The 15,450-nt window shown below is 40.8% G+C and overlaps 1 protein-coding gene across 1 annotated transcript in view; it reads left to right on the top strand.

The window, feature by feature from the left end:
* lrfn5a (leucine rich repeat and fibronectin type III domain containing 5a) overlaps nt 1–15,450 on the top strand; it is a 93,974-nt gene that overhangs the window by 34,374 nt on the left and 44,150 nt on the right. The window contains exon 2 of the mRNA XM_058615751.1: nt 10,188–10,294. The gene's annotated coding sequence lies outside the window, so the exon portion shown is untranslated. The remainder of the gene's footprint in view (nt 1–10,187; nt 10,295–15,450) is intronic.

Below are 15,450 nucleotides of genomic sequence, written 5' to 3'. Positions count from 1 at the left end.
CCTAATAATGGGATATTCAGTGTGTGTCTGTGTACTTGTCTGATGTCCTTTGATGTCCACTGACATTTTGTAGAGAGATACATAATTATGTACACACACACACACACATCCCCATACCGTGTGTGTGTGTGTGTGTGTGTGTGTGTGTGTGTGTGTGTGTGTGTGTGTGTGTGTGTGCAGGCCAGGCCAGTTTCATAGGGCTCCAGATCAAAGGCCTCTGTGTCTCTATGGTAAACTGTCTCCTCTCCCTCTTTCTCTCTTCCTTCTCCAACTATTTGCTGTTTCTTTAGCAGAAACATCCCATCACTGACGTATACAGATGCATCAGGCAGTGTTTTCAAGTGCAAACAATAAAATGAATTGACATGACATCATCTAACGAACTGCACCAAACAGCAGATACATGTGTATTATGGTACATTCATTAGGGCCAAGTGTGAACAGGGTGAAACCTAATTCTAAATAGTCCTAAATTGTGACATAGGTATGCATCATTGGTGCAGTAGCATACTATAGCAGGTGTGTGTGTGTTAAAGCCATTAGAAACGTTGGAGCATATATTCACCTCCTTGTTTTCATATCTCTTCATTTAAAAACACATCTGCTTTTCCAGCCCGCAGAAATAAATTTACCCTGACATATCACCCAAATGCAGCTCAATGGACTCAACCAAGTGGAACAAATAACTATCCACAGTGGATTACACTAACACGAGCCTGGAACACCAGATCTGTGAAGTCACAATGGCATGGATTCTAAATGAAAACAAATAAGTTGGAATGAAATGAATAAATAAAACTTGATTTCACCAGAGGAGATTAGGCCTGTGTTGACTTAGCAGGTGAGCTGCAGGGTAAATGCTAAACAGCTGTGTCTGGCTGCAGTCAGAATGACCTGCTCACAGAACTGTGGCTTTCACCAGCTTCGTTTCCTGCTTCATCTTTGCTGAGAAACTGTGGCCGTTTCAAAAAGCAGAGAGTCATAAAGGTGGCTGTGAGTTCTGTTTCTGGAACAGAGTCAAGTTAATCTCGACTGAGTGTAAATAATGTGAATATTATCATGTTATAGCAAATGTAGACTCGTCTCCATGTCTACAACACTCTGCAGAAGTGCAGTGTTTAATGTAAGAGGCAGAAATAAATCAGCCGTCTCCATGTTTTTGAGCTTGTCGCCGTATAAACAAATTCTGTCTCCGTCACAAAAGGTGAGTAAAAAAAATCCATTTTGCATCTGTGGAGTGTGACTCGAGGACCTGTTTACAGGATTTCATCCAGTTTTTCAGCACATTTGCAAGACGAGGTTGTGATTTGCCACACATTTCCCCCTCTGACTTATGTTGATACGTTTTGCTCATCAAAACAAATGTCATATTTGCAACCCGGGCATGAGCATGCAAAATTCAACTACTATTTATGTGCAAGCGTGACTTTTCTGAGGAGGAATGAATGCAGTGTAAAATAAATCTATCCTTGTATCTAAACAATTTAATGGAAAAGAGTTTTTACTGTTTTACTGTCTGTGTCGTTGTTGTCAGCAAACTTTTAATTGAAAAATAAATCCATATGGTGAAAATAGCCATTAGTTAACTGCTCTGTGTGCTGCGTTGCTGAGCTTCAATTAAAAATCTGAACCATTTTGCACAAATACTTTACAAGAAAAGCAAAGCAATCAGACGGAGTGAGTGTTTTTTCTTTGTTTCATGTTTTCAAGACATTCAGAGCAGCTGTGAGACATGAAGGTGTTTCCTTGCCTTTGCTAAATGTGATGATGTGCAACTTTAACATCGTGAAATCCTCCGCAGGTGCAAATCTGCACAGATATGTACATGTGAAGACGCTGAAATCAAGGTCACGCATTAAAGCAGAGACCCGGGGATTTTGGGGTGTCTTGCAAAACTGCTGAGAGACAAGTTACAGTTGCAACACAGTGAATATGTATAAGGGAGAAAATGTGGTGTCTCAGCACTTGGCCAAGAAAATGTTGAGTCACTGCTGTTGATCAATACGCCTCCAATCCTCCCACAGATGTTTGTGGTCATTCCAAGCTCTGGAGCATCTCTGAATGTAACGGATGTCTCTTTCAGCCAAAAGACTGCCAGAACAAATATGAGATCTCATGAAGGATTCAACTTTTATCTTCCTGCATTAGCATCAGGATGAAAAATCCATATCCTGGATCCCACTACTGATGGAAATATGCAACATGACAGGATTTATCTTTTTTCTTCCTGAGTCTAATTAGCCAGAAGCTAATAAATAAATAAAGGCAAAATCTGGGCTGCAGCAGTAATCCAGTGAAAGACAAAAAAGGGAGATTTGCAGCTTATTTTCAATATGTTTGAAGTAAACACATAAAACTTTCAGCTCTTAAGCCTTAAAGCAATGATACACTGAGGTCGTACACAATATGCAGCAGTGATCACCACAAAGAGAAGCTGCTTATTTTAATTTACCAGCTAACGTGATTTAGTTTAAGTGAAGTTAAAACATGGATTTCCCTTTGAAATGATTTAGTGGTTTATTTCAACACTGGACTGTAAAAGACTGTATCATGTAAAAAAGCTGAAATTGTGTCTCAACCAATAGGATTCAAGCCCTTTGTGCACTCTGTGCAACACTGAAGGAGTTACGTTTGAAGTTTCAAAGGGTTTTGCACGTTTAATATGTTCAGCCTCTGTGTTTTATGGAGCCTTTTTTATGGGAGGTAAAATGACAAAGTGTTCTTCATCATTCAGTTTCAGAGCAGAAAACACCCTAGAAAACCTAGACAGATAAATACTTGCACAAGGAAACTAACACAGGTATGACAGTATGGCTTTATATTTATATTATTTATTCCTGTGTGAATTAAGAAAAGACAAGAAGAGCAGTGATGGATAATTAAGACATTATGGATGTCAAGTGCACTTCTACTAACTAATAAACTAACTAACTTAGGTAACTCTGCCCAATGCCTGATTTTGAAAAATGCCAAGAAGTGGACTGAGTGTGACAAAGAGTGTGACCAGTGACGCAAGCAAACACAATCCAATGGCAAAATGTGTTGGACCAGAGAGGCAGTACATACACTACACAGCATGTATAATCATTTAATACTTAATACCATCTGCACCTGGATCAACAGATATCATTATTTAATAGTTCCATCTTAGTCCAAGTGCCTTTAAATGTTTATTTCAGTGTTTTAAACTTTAACCAAAAAAGAATTCCGTAGATACTGATTTTTTACTACTCGTGAACAAATAGTCTAACTAGGCTGAGTAGTTTGTAAGGTTTTATTTATTTTCTTCAGGTAAAAGATAAAAGTGATGCCATGAAAACATTTCTATATGTCACACGATGTTCCAGCCAGCATCAAGACGACAGTTCCGACCTATTCTGCTTTTGCACTCTGATATAAAATCATCCAATTTCACATTATCACATTTGTGCCTTCCTTCCTTTCTCATATTACATATTGTGAAATGTTGGTCTTTTTGTCAGCGAGGGAGCAGCGACATGCACTCACGATGCAGTTTCTTTACTTTTCCTCCATTTAAATCTCTCGGCCTCAATAATTCATTTCCATTCTTTGTTGCAACTAAAAGTCTGATGCACTCTGTGCTGGAAGTCTTAAGACATTTGCATCCCTAATTCTCTATGTGTGTAAATGTGTTCAAGTTCATACGGGAGCCTGACTTCACGGTACTTTTCATTTTATTTTATTTTTTCAACGCATGAAACACAAAGATGGAGCCTGACTCCCAGAGACAGCTTTGGGTCTCCTCCATGACAAGGCTGTGATGGGGGTGGATCGAGTCAGATGTACTGAGGGATGAGGGGAAGTAAGAGGGAGCTGGGTGGGCAGAGATGGATGGGTATACTGGTAGGTGAGAGACACAGAGGCGGGGGCGGGGAGGAGCAGTCAGAGAGATGGAGGGATGAGGTGGAAAAGGAAGGAAGGAATACAGATTCTGTGATGAATTATGCTGCAGCTGGGGAGCTGCTGTCCTCTGGTGTTTACATGTTTACAATGATCCATGAAATGGAAGGCACCATGTGCACCATGGAAAACAAAAATCTCCTACACTCTTGTCCCACAATTCAAAAACACTTTATATATACAATTCCTAAAGATGAGGAAATGAAGTGCAGAAGAAGAACAGACTCCTGCTGTGAGGCTGCAGTACCACTGATAGAGAAGGAGGGAGACAGAGAGCAGTAGCTACAGTGTTCATATGTGTGTATTCTTGTATTTGTAGCTTTGTGAGGACCAAAAATTATTTTTTTTTTTTTTACCAGAAATGGATCTAAAGAGGTAACAAAATAACCACACACACACACACACAAAGAGAGTTGTGTAACCAGTGATTTACCACACCTCGCTGATGTTAGTGCTCTGGCAGCTCTGTAGTGTTCAGAGTGTAAGGAGCAGGACAAGGTGATGTGAGTATTAGACTCACTAACCCTTCAGTTTACGACTGTGTGCAGTTTTCTCTTCATCTGCAAAGATAACAGAGCATGCTCGGAGGAAAGTTTGTTAGAGGAAGTTTGGAGGTTGGAAGGAATAGAAAAAAAAATCTTTCTAGTGGTAATAAAAAAGATAGCTTGCAGGCCGAGAGTAGCAGAAATGCAAATGTGTGCAGTTAAGAATTGTGCCTGCAGAGTTTTGTAGACTCGTCCCCCTCAGCTTCAAGTGTGCTTTATCATGAAGAGAATACAATTCATGTATATCAAACAAAACTGTGTTTCTATGCAGACATTTATCTGAAAACTTAATGAAGTAACATTTCGATGATTACCTCTCTGTTACTGCTGACAGTGATCATTGTGATAATTGTTCTGAAACAGATTAAATAAGATAAGAATCAGATTTATTTAACTTGAACTTGAATTTCCTCTCTACGGTGTATGTGCCAGGGGATTAATTACATTAGCTTCTTGTTGTCTTGTTATGTCTCTGTTAATGTTTGAGCTGCACCAAATGTGCTAATTATTGCTTGATTTGTTGGTTTGAACTGCAGCTGTTTACTGTGTGAAAACTCAACCTAATTAAAGTCTTTTTATCAAAACATGAATGTATTGTTTTAGCTAATTGGGCAACCAAGATGCCCAACAACGTGTTTGTACATCTGTTCCAATTGTGCATTAGGTACAACAGTGACACAGATCCCAAGCTCTAATATTTATCTAGGAACACTGGTTGCCCTTGGTCCTGAAAAGATGGTGCAGAAGCAGAATAGAGAGAAAACAGAAGACAATGTTGTTCTGAGTCAGAGAGGCTTTTGAAAAACAACATGTTCATTAGCTTGTTTCTCTCTGATGGGTTAATGGAGTGAGAGAGCAGAGATACTGCACGTGATAAACACACGATATTTGCAATATTTTAGATTTAGTTTGAAGTCTTCTTGATAGTACTTTCTATTTATTATCTCAGAAAGGAATATAAGGTGCAGCAGATAGAACTGAAAGCTTGAGCTGTGAATCTGCAGTACGGTGTTGTACGCAGGCACACACACACACACACACACACACACGCAGGGAGAGAGAGAGCGATGCTGTTTTCTTCCTGCTTACTGACCTGTTTCAATAATTCAGAAGAGTGACTTGCAGGCTGGCAATGGGGCTTTACCCATAGACTCGTCTGACTGCTGTACACAGTCTCACACACACACAGTCACAAACATAATGTTTGTTATGCTTGGCAGCATTGCATCTGTGCAGCTTTACACACAAGCAAACAAGTCTCAGACATTTGATATCCCACACTGATCTGCCACCTGGTGAAATCACAGAAATGCATCACTTTCATCTTCACTATTTTCATTTCAACAATAAGTCAATAATAGAGAGTTCTCTTTAAGAAACCTACAGTTGTACAGTTGAAATGACTGCAACTAAATCATAGCAAAAAGGTACAATATTGTATGTGTTTATCATAGCATAGATTAGATTAGAAACTAAAAGACTCATTCAGGCATTTGTATTTGTTTAATGCTGCAAAGACAACATTGGTGTCAAATGTAGGTGATTTTCTCATCAGAGAAATAAATCTGCCTCTAAAGGAGAATCGAAACAAAAGATTAGATAGAACAGAGAGACCCGTCCTCACTCCCCATTATGCATGTTGCCACTTGTATATGCAGCAAGGTGGACTGGTGCAACCAAATCAACTTCCTTACTAGCTGTAGATTTGATGTGGTCATGTGGGCATCAGTTTCCAATCCCACTGTAGCTCAGTTTACTGTCACCCACGTTTCATGAAGAGATAATATCAACGTGTCTCTGTGTATCCAGTGACTCACATGTTGACTTAGTGACATGACCGGGCCAATGGCCAATGGTCGCGTTGCCTGTATTTGCTTTGCAAGGCTCTAGTCAGGAATACGCTGTCTTTGTTCTGACTCTGTGAATCCTGCGGCTTCAGTAAAGCCACAGGCCTTCATCAAAATATCAGGGGAACGCATAGCCAGCAATCGCCTGGGGCCCTGAGCTGAGAGGGCCCCCCCGAGAATATTGGAAGATGTCAGTCGACAAAAACCAAACTTCTGTGAGAACTCATTTAAGGTTGGTGACGGTGAATGTACAAGAGACTGCAACCACACCATCGATGGAAAGCCCTTAACTACTGTAGACGATAACTTGTGTGAATGACGGCTGACGCTGGAACACACAAATCTCTTCAAACGCCTTCTCAACTTGTTACAACACAAATAGTTTTTTTTGTGATGTGTGAGTATAAGGAAAGAGAGGAAGAGAGGACATGCAGCAAGTAATGCAGCAGTTTGATTGTTGCTCTTTAATTCATTTCTGTTTTTCTCATGAATATTAATGCATATAAGAAAGTCATAATTGGGTTTTATTTGAAGTTTACAGCTTTTTGTAAGGGATGTTTTTAAATGCAAGTATATGGACTCATATTTCACAGTCAGTGGTTAAAGAGCATTGCTGCTGTGTCACCACACGCTAAAAACACTGAATTTCTCTCTGGATATTGGTTGCGGTGAATAAAAGTTATACAAATGTCAATTTGATTTGTGGCACTGAACCATAGATAGAACATCAGGACAGTATGTCCTCACTGAGACGACATGGACCATGAATAAATGATGTATGCAGAGTCTCTGTGAACGACCCATGCTAGGAACTCTAGCATTGAGAATAAACAAGCCATAATTAAGCAGGCTTCTTGCAGCTGTGCTCACCCGTTAAGACATTTCCCTTATTTTGGAGTTACATAAGATCCTGAATAATTGAAGGTAATTATTTTAGGAAGACCAATTTATGATTTCCATCTCACGTGGGGCTTCCTCAGAGCTTTCATCATCATCATCATCATCATCATCATCGGGAATCATGTAAAGTGACAGTGGCATTTCACCCCGGGTACCTGATCTTATTAAAGGCTAAATGGACTCTTTAAAAGGTCCAGGCCAAAACTGAGTGAATGCGGTCTCACCCTGGGGACCGAGGCTCATTAAACTGCACCAGTTGTCTAGAAATCCTCATGAAGCTCAAAAGTGAGCCAGAGTTTTGTGTAACGCGTCTGGTGCAGCTTTAATGCTCTGTACTGTTATAGCTTCCATCAAAATTTAATGCTCAGATTACTGAAAATAGATTTGTTGGCGACGGACTTGGCATTTGTGACAATTCTACAAGGACGGGAAAGCTTTGTAATGAGCGCTTGGCTGTGGTTTTGACAGGAGAGATGGATGAGATCAGGAAGATAAACTTTTATTTGATTTTTTTTTTGTCTGTAAATATTGGCTGCAACAAAGTTTGCTGTGGAGTTACATAATAGCCTTGAACTAGGTTGTGCTGTGCAGGCAAGCACTTTCCACAGACAGTGATTCATTCATGAAATCAGCCATGAGGTAACTTGTGATATTTAGCTGCAATGCATGTCAAAAACTACCTTACCTCACAGTGACAGCAGCAAACAGTCATCAGAATAAGCACGTCTTGGTTTTCTGCATTCATTTGTCATAACATGGGATCTGTTCTTCATCTAAGTCACAAGTATTAAATAGTGTAATGTGCTTAAACTAAAAGTACACAAGCTGTTGCACTGTCGTGTTTTTTTTATTAAAAACACTCTTTTAAACTTTATAAAACAAAACACAGTGTGCCACTAAACCGATAACTTCAACAAAAGGTAATAAGAGTGCAAAAGTAGCGTGCACTGAGTCACACGATGGATAAACACTGAATCCCCAATGAGAAAAAACATTCAATAACAAATGAGTTGAATGAATGAAACCCGTCTGGGCACTCCCTGATGCTTCAGGGGAAATGTTTTATGGACTGATGAAACTAAGGTGAGATTGTTTTGGGAGAGCACACAGTATTACATGTGGTGTAAAAAGAGTAGAGTGAAGGGAGCATTATGATTTAGACCAGCGTTACGGCCTCAGGCCCGGCATGGCTCGTCATCACTGAAGGAAAAATGAACTCACAAGTTTATCAGTCAATCTCAAAAGAACATTTCAGGGGTTCGTCAGTTGAAGCTGAGTCTTGGCTGAACGATGACAAAGTAAATCCACTTTGAAATGGACAACAAAGAATCTTATAGTGATAGAGTAGACATCTTAAGAACAAGGCTAATCTAAAGCAGTAAAATAAACACAAAGATATGAGTTCTCTGTGTGTTACATTGTGTGATACATTCATATCAAACAATAGAACATTCCCAAGGGTTCACATAGTTTTACTTGACACTGTATACACTACTAAGAAAAGTCAATCTTCTTTTCAGGTGCCTGTGGATTTAAAGCTCATGCCCTTGCTTTAAGGGTGTAGTCCCGCATAGTAACACCAGTCAGTCAATAACTTGTGCTTCTCTTGACAGCGGAGCTGATAAAGTGGCATTTTTTTACCTCTGCATCACTCTGAGGCTTTTCTGCTTCCCCAAGGTCAAAGAGAGAGTGACAAATGAACAGATCACCACCTTCATCATTCACTTCATATCACATCAGTCACTGAGTCCAGTTTGTTTGTCCAAGGTTTTCAACACCTGTGTCGTGCTATCACACTAATGTCGTGCATGTGTGTCCATCACCAGATTAATAACCTGTGTGTAAACAAACAAATGGCAGATTTTGGAAAGTTAGATTTTCCGTTTGGGATAAAAATGGAGATTTAATTATAGCCTGACTGTGATAAGGCTTTATGTGTGTAAGATCCTGCTGATACCGGACACTACCTCACTATTGATGCGAGAGCAATCTCAACTCTGCCATCTTTGTGTCCCATCTCACATCTATCTTTATCTCCTTCCGCCTCTCTCCTTTTTCACATTCATCCCCATTGTATTTCTCGACACCACAGCCACCCCCATGCCCTCTCTTCATTTTCTGTTTTGCCATGTCCCGCTCACACTCCCTTCCACCTTTCTCTTTGCCCTCATTCTTTTCCTCCTTGCCTGGTTTTGATCCGTCCCCCTTCCCTCCACTGCCTCCCTCCATCCTGCTGGCTCAGCTCATACAGAAGCAGCCTTTGTTTCACCGGTGCCCTCTATGCTTTGAAGGAGGAGAGCTGAAAAGCGAGAGGGAAGGAGGGATGGGTCGAGGGGAGAAGTGAAACATGGATGGGTGAGAGAGGAGAATGGTAAAATCGGATAAAACGAAAAGAAAGCATGGGAGGATGAAGATGAGTGAGGGGTAAAAGAAGGGCAGAGGGCTGCAGGGAGGGGGAGGAAGGCAGAGGGATATCTGTGGATCAATGGTCAGGGTTGTTCAAGTCATTGATACTCGGGTACATTTCCTGTGGCTTTGGGGGGTTGCTCGCAGCTTTGCAGTCAGGAGAAACCTGTGCAACCTTCTCTGTGCTGTTGGACAAATACTGATTAATCATATTAAAACACTTTAGAGCTCTGGTGCATAACTGTTGGTGATTTTGTCAACAGAAACCACGTCACATTATATTTATGCCGCATCTTCATCTAAAAACAGCAATACTATGACTGAGTGAGCATTTTACTTTTTTTATTTTATTTTTTTTTTACTATTGACAAACCTGACTGAGGGAGCATTTGTGTGTATACAGCGGCAGTGCAGGGGTGGGCGGGGACAAGAGGTGTTCATCTTATCATCATGCTTAACAGCTGGGTGCTTCTTTGTGTTTTCAGTTCAACTCTAAGCAGGTATTTTCATTTCCATCTTTTGCTAAACGTTTGTTGTCCTTTTTTCTTCTTTATTTCCTGCTCTACAGCGTGTGAAAACAGAAGATTCAGCATCTGCACCCTTATCCATGATGTTATGGATGCGGTAACATGTGATTCGTGAAGCACAGTGTTATCCACGTTTACATCGCTGAAGGTAAGTATCTCTTTTTTTGCTGAAAAGACACCAAAGTCTGTTAAATCCGATGCGACAACCAGAAGGTGATTTGTTTATTCGTGGCACTGGACACTCACGGAAACAGTTTCTCTCTGCATCCAGTTTGTATAAAGCACATTATATACAGTGTGTCAGGAAATAGGCTTAGAACTGTGGACTAAAGACTGAAAACACTTTCTCTCCAGTGTCCTATTCAAGCATGTGTTTGTGGGCGTGTCCAAAAATGAGCCTTGATGACGCATCAGTGCCATTATTAGCATAACTCCTCCTCCTCAGATGCTGTGATGATATAAAAACTCTTGCTGTGACACTGCAGGTACAGCTGTTAGAGGACCAGCACTGTGTTTCTGTATGGGAGCAGAAGTCAATGCAGTCTGCTTACGCCCGTGTGTGTGTGTGTGTGTGTGTGTGCTCGGCCTGAGCATTTCAGAGAGAGAGAGAATGCTGCTGAGTTTTACATGAATTGAAACTTAACTTTAAACACTGAGCTCTCTTCTTCTTCTTCTTTGATCATTCAAATGTGGTTAGCGAGACACTCTCCTGTGGGACGACAGTGTCAGAAGAGTTATTTTCCACAGCTTTCCACACAGTTTACCTGATACGTGACATCACATTAAGTCGAGGTGAAAGAAACCTCGGATCAGACGCCGAGAAGCCAGGTCAGCTGTGTTTGGCCTTTTAGTGGAAATGGAGCTCCGTACCTGAGGCTACATCTCGAGTTAACTGATTAGTGAGTGGGTAGTGTTAGAGTTACTAGGGCAACACTAGCTTGTATTACCTATGTAAGTACAAATGTACAGTGGGAAACAAGAACAAGGTAACAGTGCAGTATTAAATTCAGTTTCATTCTCACATCAGGTCTGTATTTCAGCTGTGAGCTTGTCACCTTCAGATTGGCTTTCTCTGTCAGAGACCCACATCTGACCTCTTTACCTCCTGAGACGCTGCTGCTGATTCCCTTCCTCCCCCCGTGCCCTCTCTTTTCCCCTGTTCCCCGCCCTGTGCTCCCCTTCCCTCTCCTCAGCTGCTGTTAGATCAACACTTCCATCCTTGGTGAGTCCCTGCGGGACGTGGCTGACTGCTGAACTCAGCTAGAAAGAAGCAGGAGGAGAGAAAAGAGGGAGAAAGGGTGGCGAGGAAGGAAAGAGGGAAGTGGAAGGTGGAAGGTATCTATCAGTGAGATAAATTAGACAAATATGGAGTGTGTGTGTGTGTGTGTGTGTGAGAGAGAGATCCATACAGTTGTAACTGCTCTGACCAGAACAAATGCCAAACACAGAATGTATAAAAAGTTTCATAACTATAGTTAGACAATCCTCGCCCTCAAAATTCCCCTTGTAGAGAGATGGTGTGTTTTCACTCAGTAGAGTCGTGTTTCTCGATCGTGGTCCTCTGGGATATTTTAGATGTTTTAGATGTTTTAGATGTTTCCCTGCTTCATCACACCTGATCCAAGGTCAGCTCACTCTAAAAGCCTGATCATTCATCTGCACCAGGTGTGTTGGAGCAGGGGCAGCATCTAAAACATGCAGGGCAGTGAGTCGCCGAGAACCACAATGATCCGGGAGCTCAGAATTTTCAGCAAAATATTGTACATTGTTGACGCATATTATGGACTTCAAATCTTTATTTATAGCATTTAGTGCAGATTATCAGGCTGTTCTTTCGTTCTCAGTTTATTTTCTGATAAATGAGCTCAGCAGACATGTTGGATGTGACCTTGGTTGCATGTTTTATCAGTTTTCATGGTTCCTTAACTTATTCTGCAGGGCCCTCCTCTGGCATACTGAAACATTAGACTGTGTGTTATGAATCATAGAACACTTTACATTTATTAACACAGAATATACTGAAGTTTACAGATTTTTCAGCTTCTTAAAGTAAAATGTGTAAATGTTTTGGTTTCTTTGCTCCATAGAACAAATAAATCGTTAAAATCGAACATATCTGTAAAAGCAGTCATTAATGCCATTCTTTTTTCGTTTATGCCCTGAACGCATCATCAGGTTTCATTTAGTTGAAAATCAGAAGAGTAGATTTACTGGTATTATAAATGAATTTGTGATGGAGATTTTGAATAATATATATGATCATTATTATCATTAGTAGTAGTTGTAGTAATCTAGTGTATACAGTAAATATTTACTCATATTGATTCTTTATTTGCATCGTTACAGTTCAGAATTTGTTTAATTTTGATTTTACCAAACATTTTAAGATATGTAACCATGTATTTACTGTATCCTGCTCTGATGTTCAGTATTTATCATTTGTGTTTTTAGCTTCACCTGCTTTTCTCTCCTCTCTCAGTCATCAGGTGACAACCATGTTTGTCACCTGATGACTGAGAGAGGAGAGAAAAGCAGGTGAAGTAGATTTGTTAGTTTCATTGTTATGCTTTTTTTTTCTTTGCCTCGGGGAGAGAGCGAGACAGCGTGAGATTCAGTCAGACAGGAAGAGTGATGAGCCATCAGACAGCAGCCCGTGTTTGTTTTATCATTTTAATGAACAAAGTACAGCACATGTCAGTGCTGTACAGTTCACTCAGAGGCCTGTGCACTGTCAGGGGAATTGAACCCATAACCCGGGGCTCTGAAACATTTAATCTGCACAGCAACAGACTTTAAAGTGAAATCTAACCCTTTCATCTACACACCTCAGGATGGATGGTAGAAGAATGGGAGAGTGAACATCCACATTTTCCTATCTCCTTATCTTCTCTTTAGCATATTTCCTATTGTTTCTCTCTTGCTCTTTTCTCATTTTCCATTTACATCCCTTATATTCTATAGTTTTCCTAATTTTCTTCTTCTCCATTTTTATCCTGTCACTTGTGCATGAACACATCTTTCTCATCTTCTTCTACTGAGTCCATCACAGAGACAAACATAGTGTTCAATTGCAACCATACAATATGTAGAACTGGCATTGCAGAATAACTGCTTTAAACACGGTTTAAGGTTGTTGTTGTTGTTGTTGTTGTAGTAGTAGATATTTTACATATATTACCTTGTTGTTGTTGTTACAGTCCCCTCCCTGTAATTGTCCTATCATTGTCCTCCTTGTCACCACAATCCTCATCTGCTTATTGACTCCATAACCTCCTCATTACCTCTGTGTGTGTGTGTGTGTGTTTGACATTGTGTGAACTCTCTATCCAACAGAGTTAAAAAGACTCTGCATCTGGATCCCAGGGGGGACCTGCCGAGGGCGGCCAGTCAGGCCCGGGTCACCATGCTTAACTGCTTTGCTTCTGGCACTCATGGGACAATATGTTTGAGGAGGGGAGGAGAGGAGAGGAGAGGAGAGGAGAGGAGAGGAGAGGAGAGGAGAGGAGAGGAGAGATAAAAGAGACAAGGAAAGCAAAGGGAAGGGGATAATTCATACATGAGAGGAAATGCAAATACACAAGACATACAGCCTAAGGTAGTTACTTAGTCATCCTTAAAGCTCTCTCTCTCTCCCTCCCTCTTGCTCTCACTCAGTTGTTAGTCATGCTGAACACTTCACAGTGGTATTTTACATTATTTCTTTGTTTCCCCCCGATGAGCAGCAGCAGCAGCAGCAGCAGCAGCAGCAGCAGCAGCAGCAGGGAGGCACAGAAAGAGATGCCCAATATAAACACATCCACTATTTGTATTTGCAAATACAAATGCAATTTACAGTGTGTGGTTGTCAAGCTTTGAGTGTGTGTGTCTGCATACACACACAGATACACACATTCTTCATGAATCGAGTACTAAAATGTTGAAAAATGTTCATCAGTATTAACCAAAGCTGGGAATGATGACGTTCTTGAATGTCCACAAAACAAAATGATTATTATTTCTGTGCGCAGTCAGCCGGAGTTTTACGATACGACTTGTTTCTCTTACTGCGACAGAAACAACAAAGACAAAGTGTCAGGGAAAAGTAGCATAGTAGCCCCGGTTAGCACAGCGATCGTGTTTAAATGGTGTGTGTGTGGTGACATTCCATGTTAATTCATAAATTCTATAAATGTCTGTAACTTCCGTCTTCTCTTCCGGCCAAAATGCATCGACTTCTGGAATTAGAGTCGCTTGTGACGCAAGTGAATGTACAAAATGATCCTGCGATTGATGCGATTGATGCGATTTCTCCCACATTAGATAGAATTCCTGCTCATTTGGAGTTGTATTATTCCTGCACCGAGAATCCTCTCCTCTCCTCTCCTCTCCTCTTCCCTCCCCTCCTCTCCTCTTCTCTCCTCTTCTCTCCTCTCCTCGTCTCTCCTCCATGTATTATTTCTTTTCTCTGCAGTGTAGGAAGTGAGCTCCTGCCTGAATCACCGTATGCACACAGTTCTACTTTGTTCTACTTTGCTCTTTAAATTCCTCAGCTATTCTCCATGTTACGCTGTTGGTCTTTCACCATAGGCAGCAGCAGGAAATGGAGTGTGTGAAACAGGATGCGAGCGCAGCTATACTTGTTCAGTTTTTTATTGAAAAGCGACAGCCGGGTGGAAACCGCTGAGGGAAGACAAACAGAGACAGTGTGGTTTAGGGACACAGGCAGAGGCTGGTTCCACACTGTGCTTTTTATGCTTGTGATGACACTTTTTGTTTTTTTTAAAAAAAGGAAAAAGTTTAAAGGGTATCAGAAAATGTTGATTGAAAAAAAACTCCACACAATATCAGGTAAAAGGTTTCAAGCCCTAGCACATTGCAGCACATCCAGTTGTGTTGTATTGCTTTTGACATAGTTTTATAGATTTAAATCACAAATACAAACTAAAGCATGCCCCACACTAGAGGATTTTCAAACTGATAGTAAACTCAAATAGTTAGTTAATAGCGAGTATCGTCAACTTTTGTGTTTAGACTGAGATTACATGTTGAACTCTTCACTTCCATGACGTTATAAAGTTGATCTTCTCGCAGTACTAAAACTTCCTCATCCTCCTCTGCCTCTGTCAGCATTGTCACTCTCCCCGCTGTGTTTTCACACACTTCACACTCTATTGTTGTCATATATCAGCACTGTGAGCCTGTGTGTGCAACAATGTCTGTGTGATGTATGACATTTACTATATAGATGTGTGTGTGTGTGTGTGTGTGTGTGTGTGTGTGTGTGTTACACTGCAAACAGGCTGCATTCATATTTACTGTATATCC

The sequence above is a fragment of the Solea solea genome, chromosome 18 (genome assembly GCF_958295425.1).
Source record: "Solea solea chromosome 18, fSolSol10.1, whole genome shotgun sequence".
Classification (NCBI taxonomy): domain Eukaryota; kingdom Metazoa; phylum Chordata; class Actinopteri; order Pleuronectiformes; family Soleidae; genus Solea; species Solea solea.
This window is presented reverse-complemented; position numbering and strand designations above follow the sequence as displayed.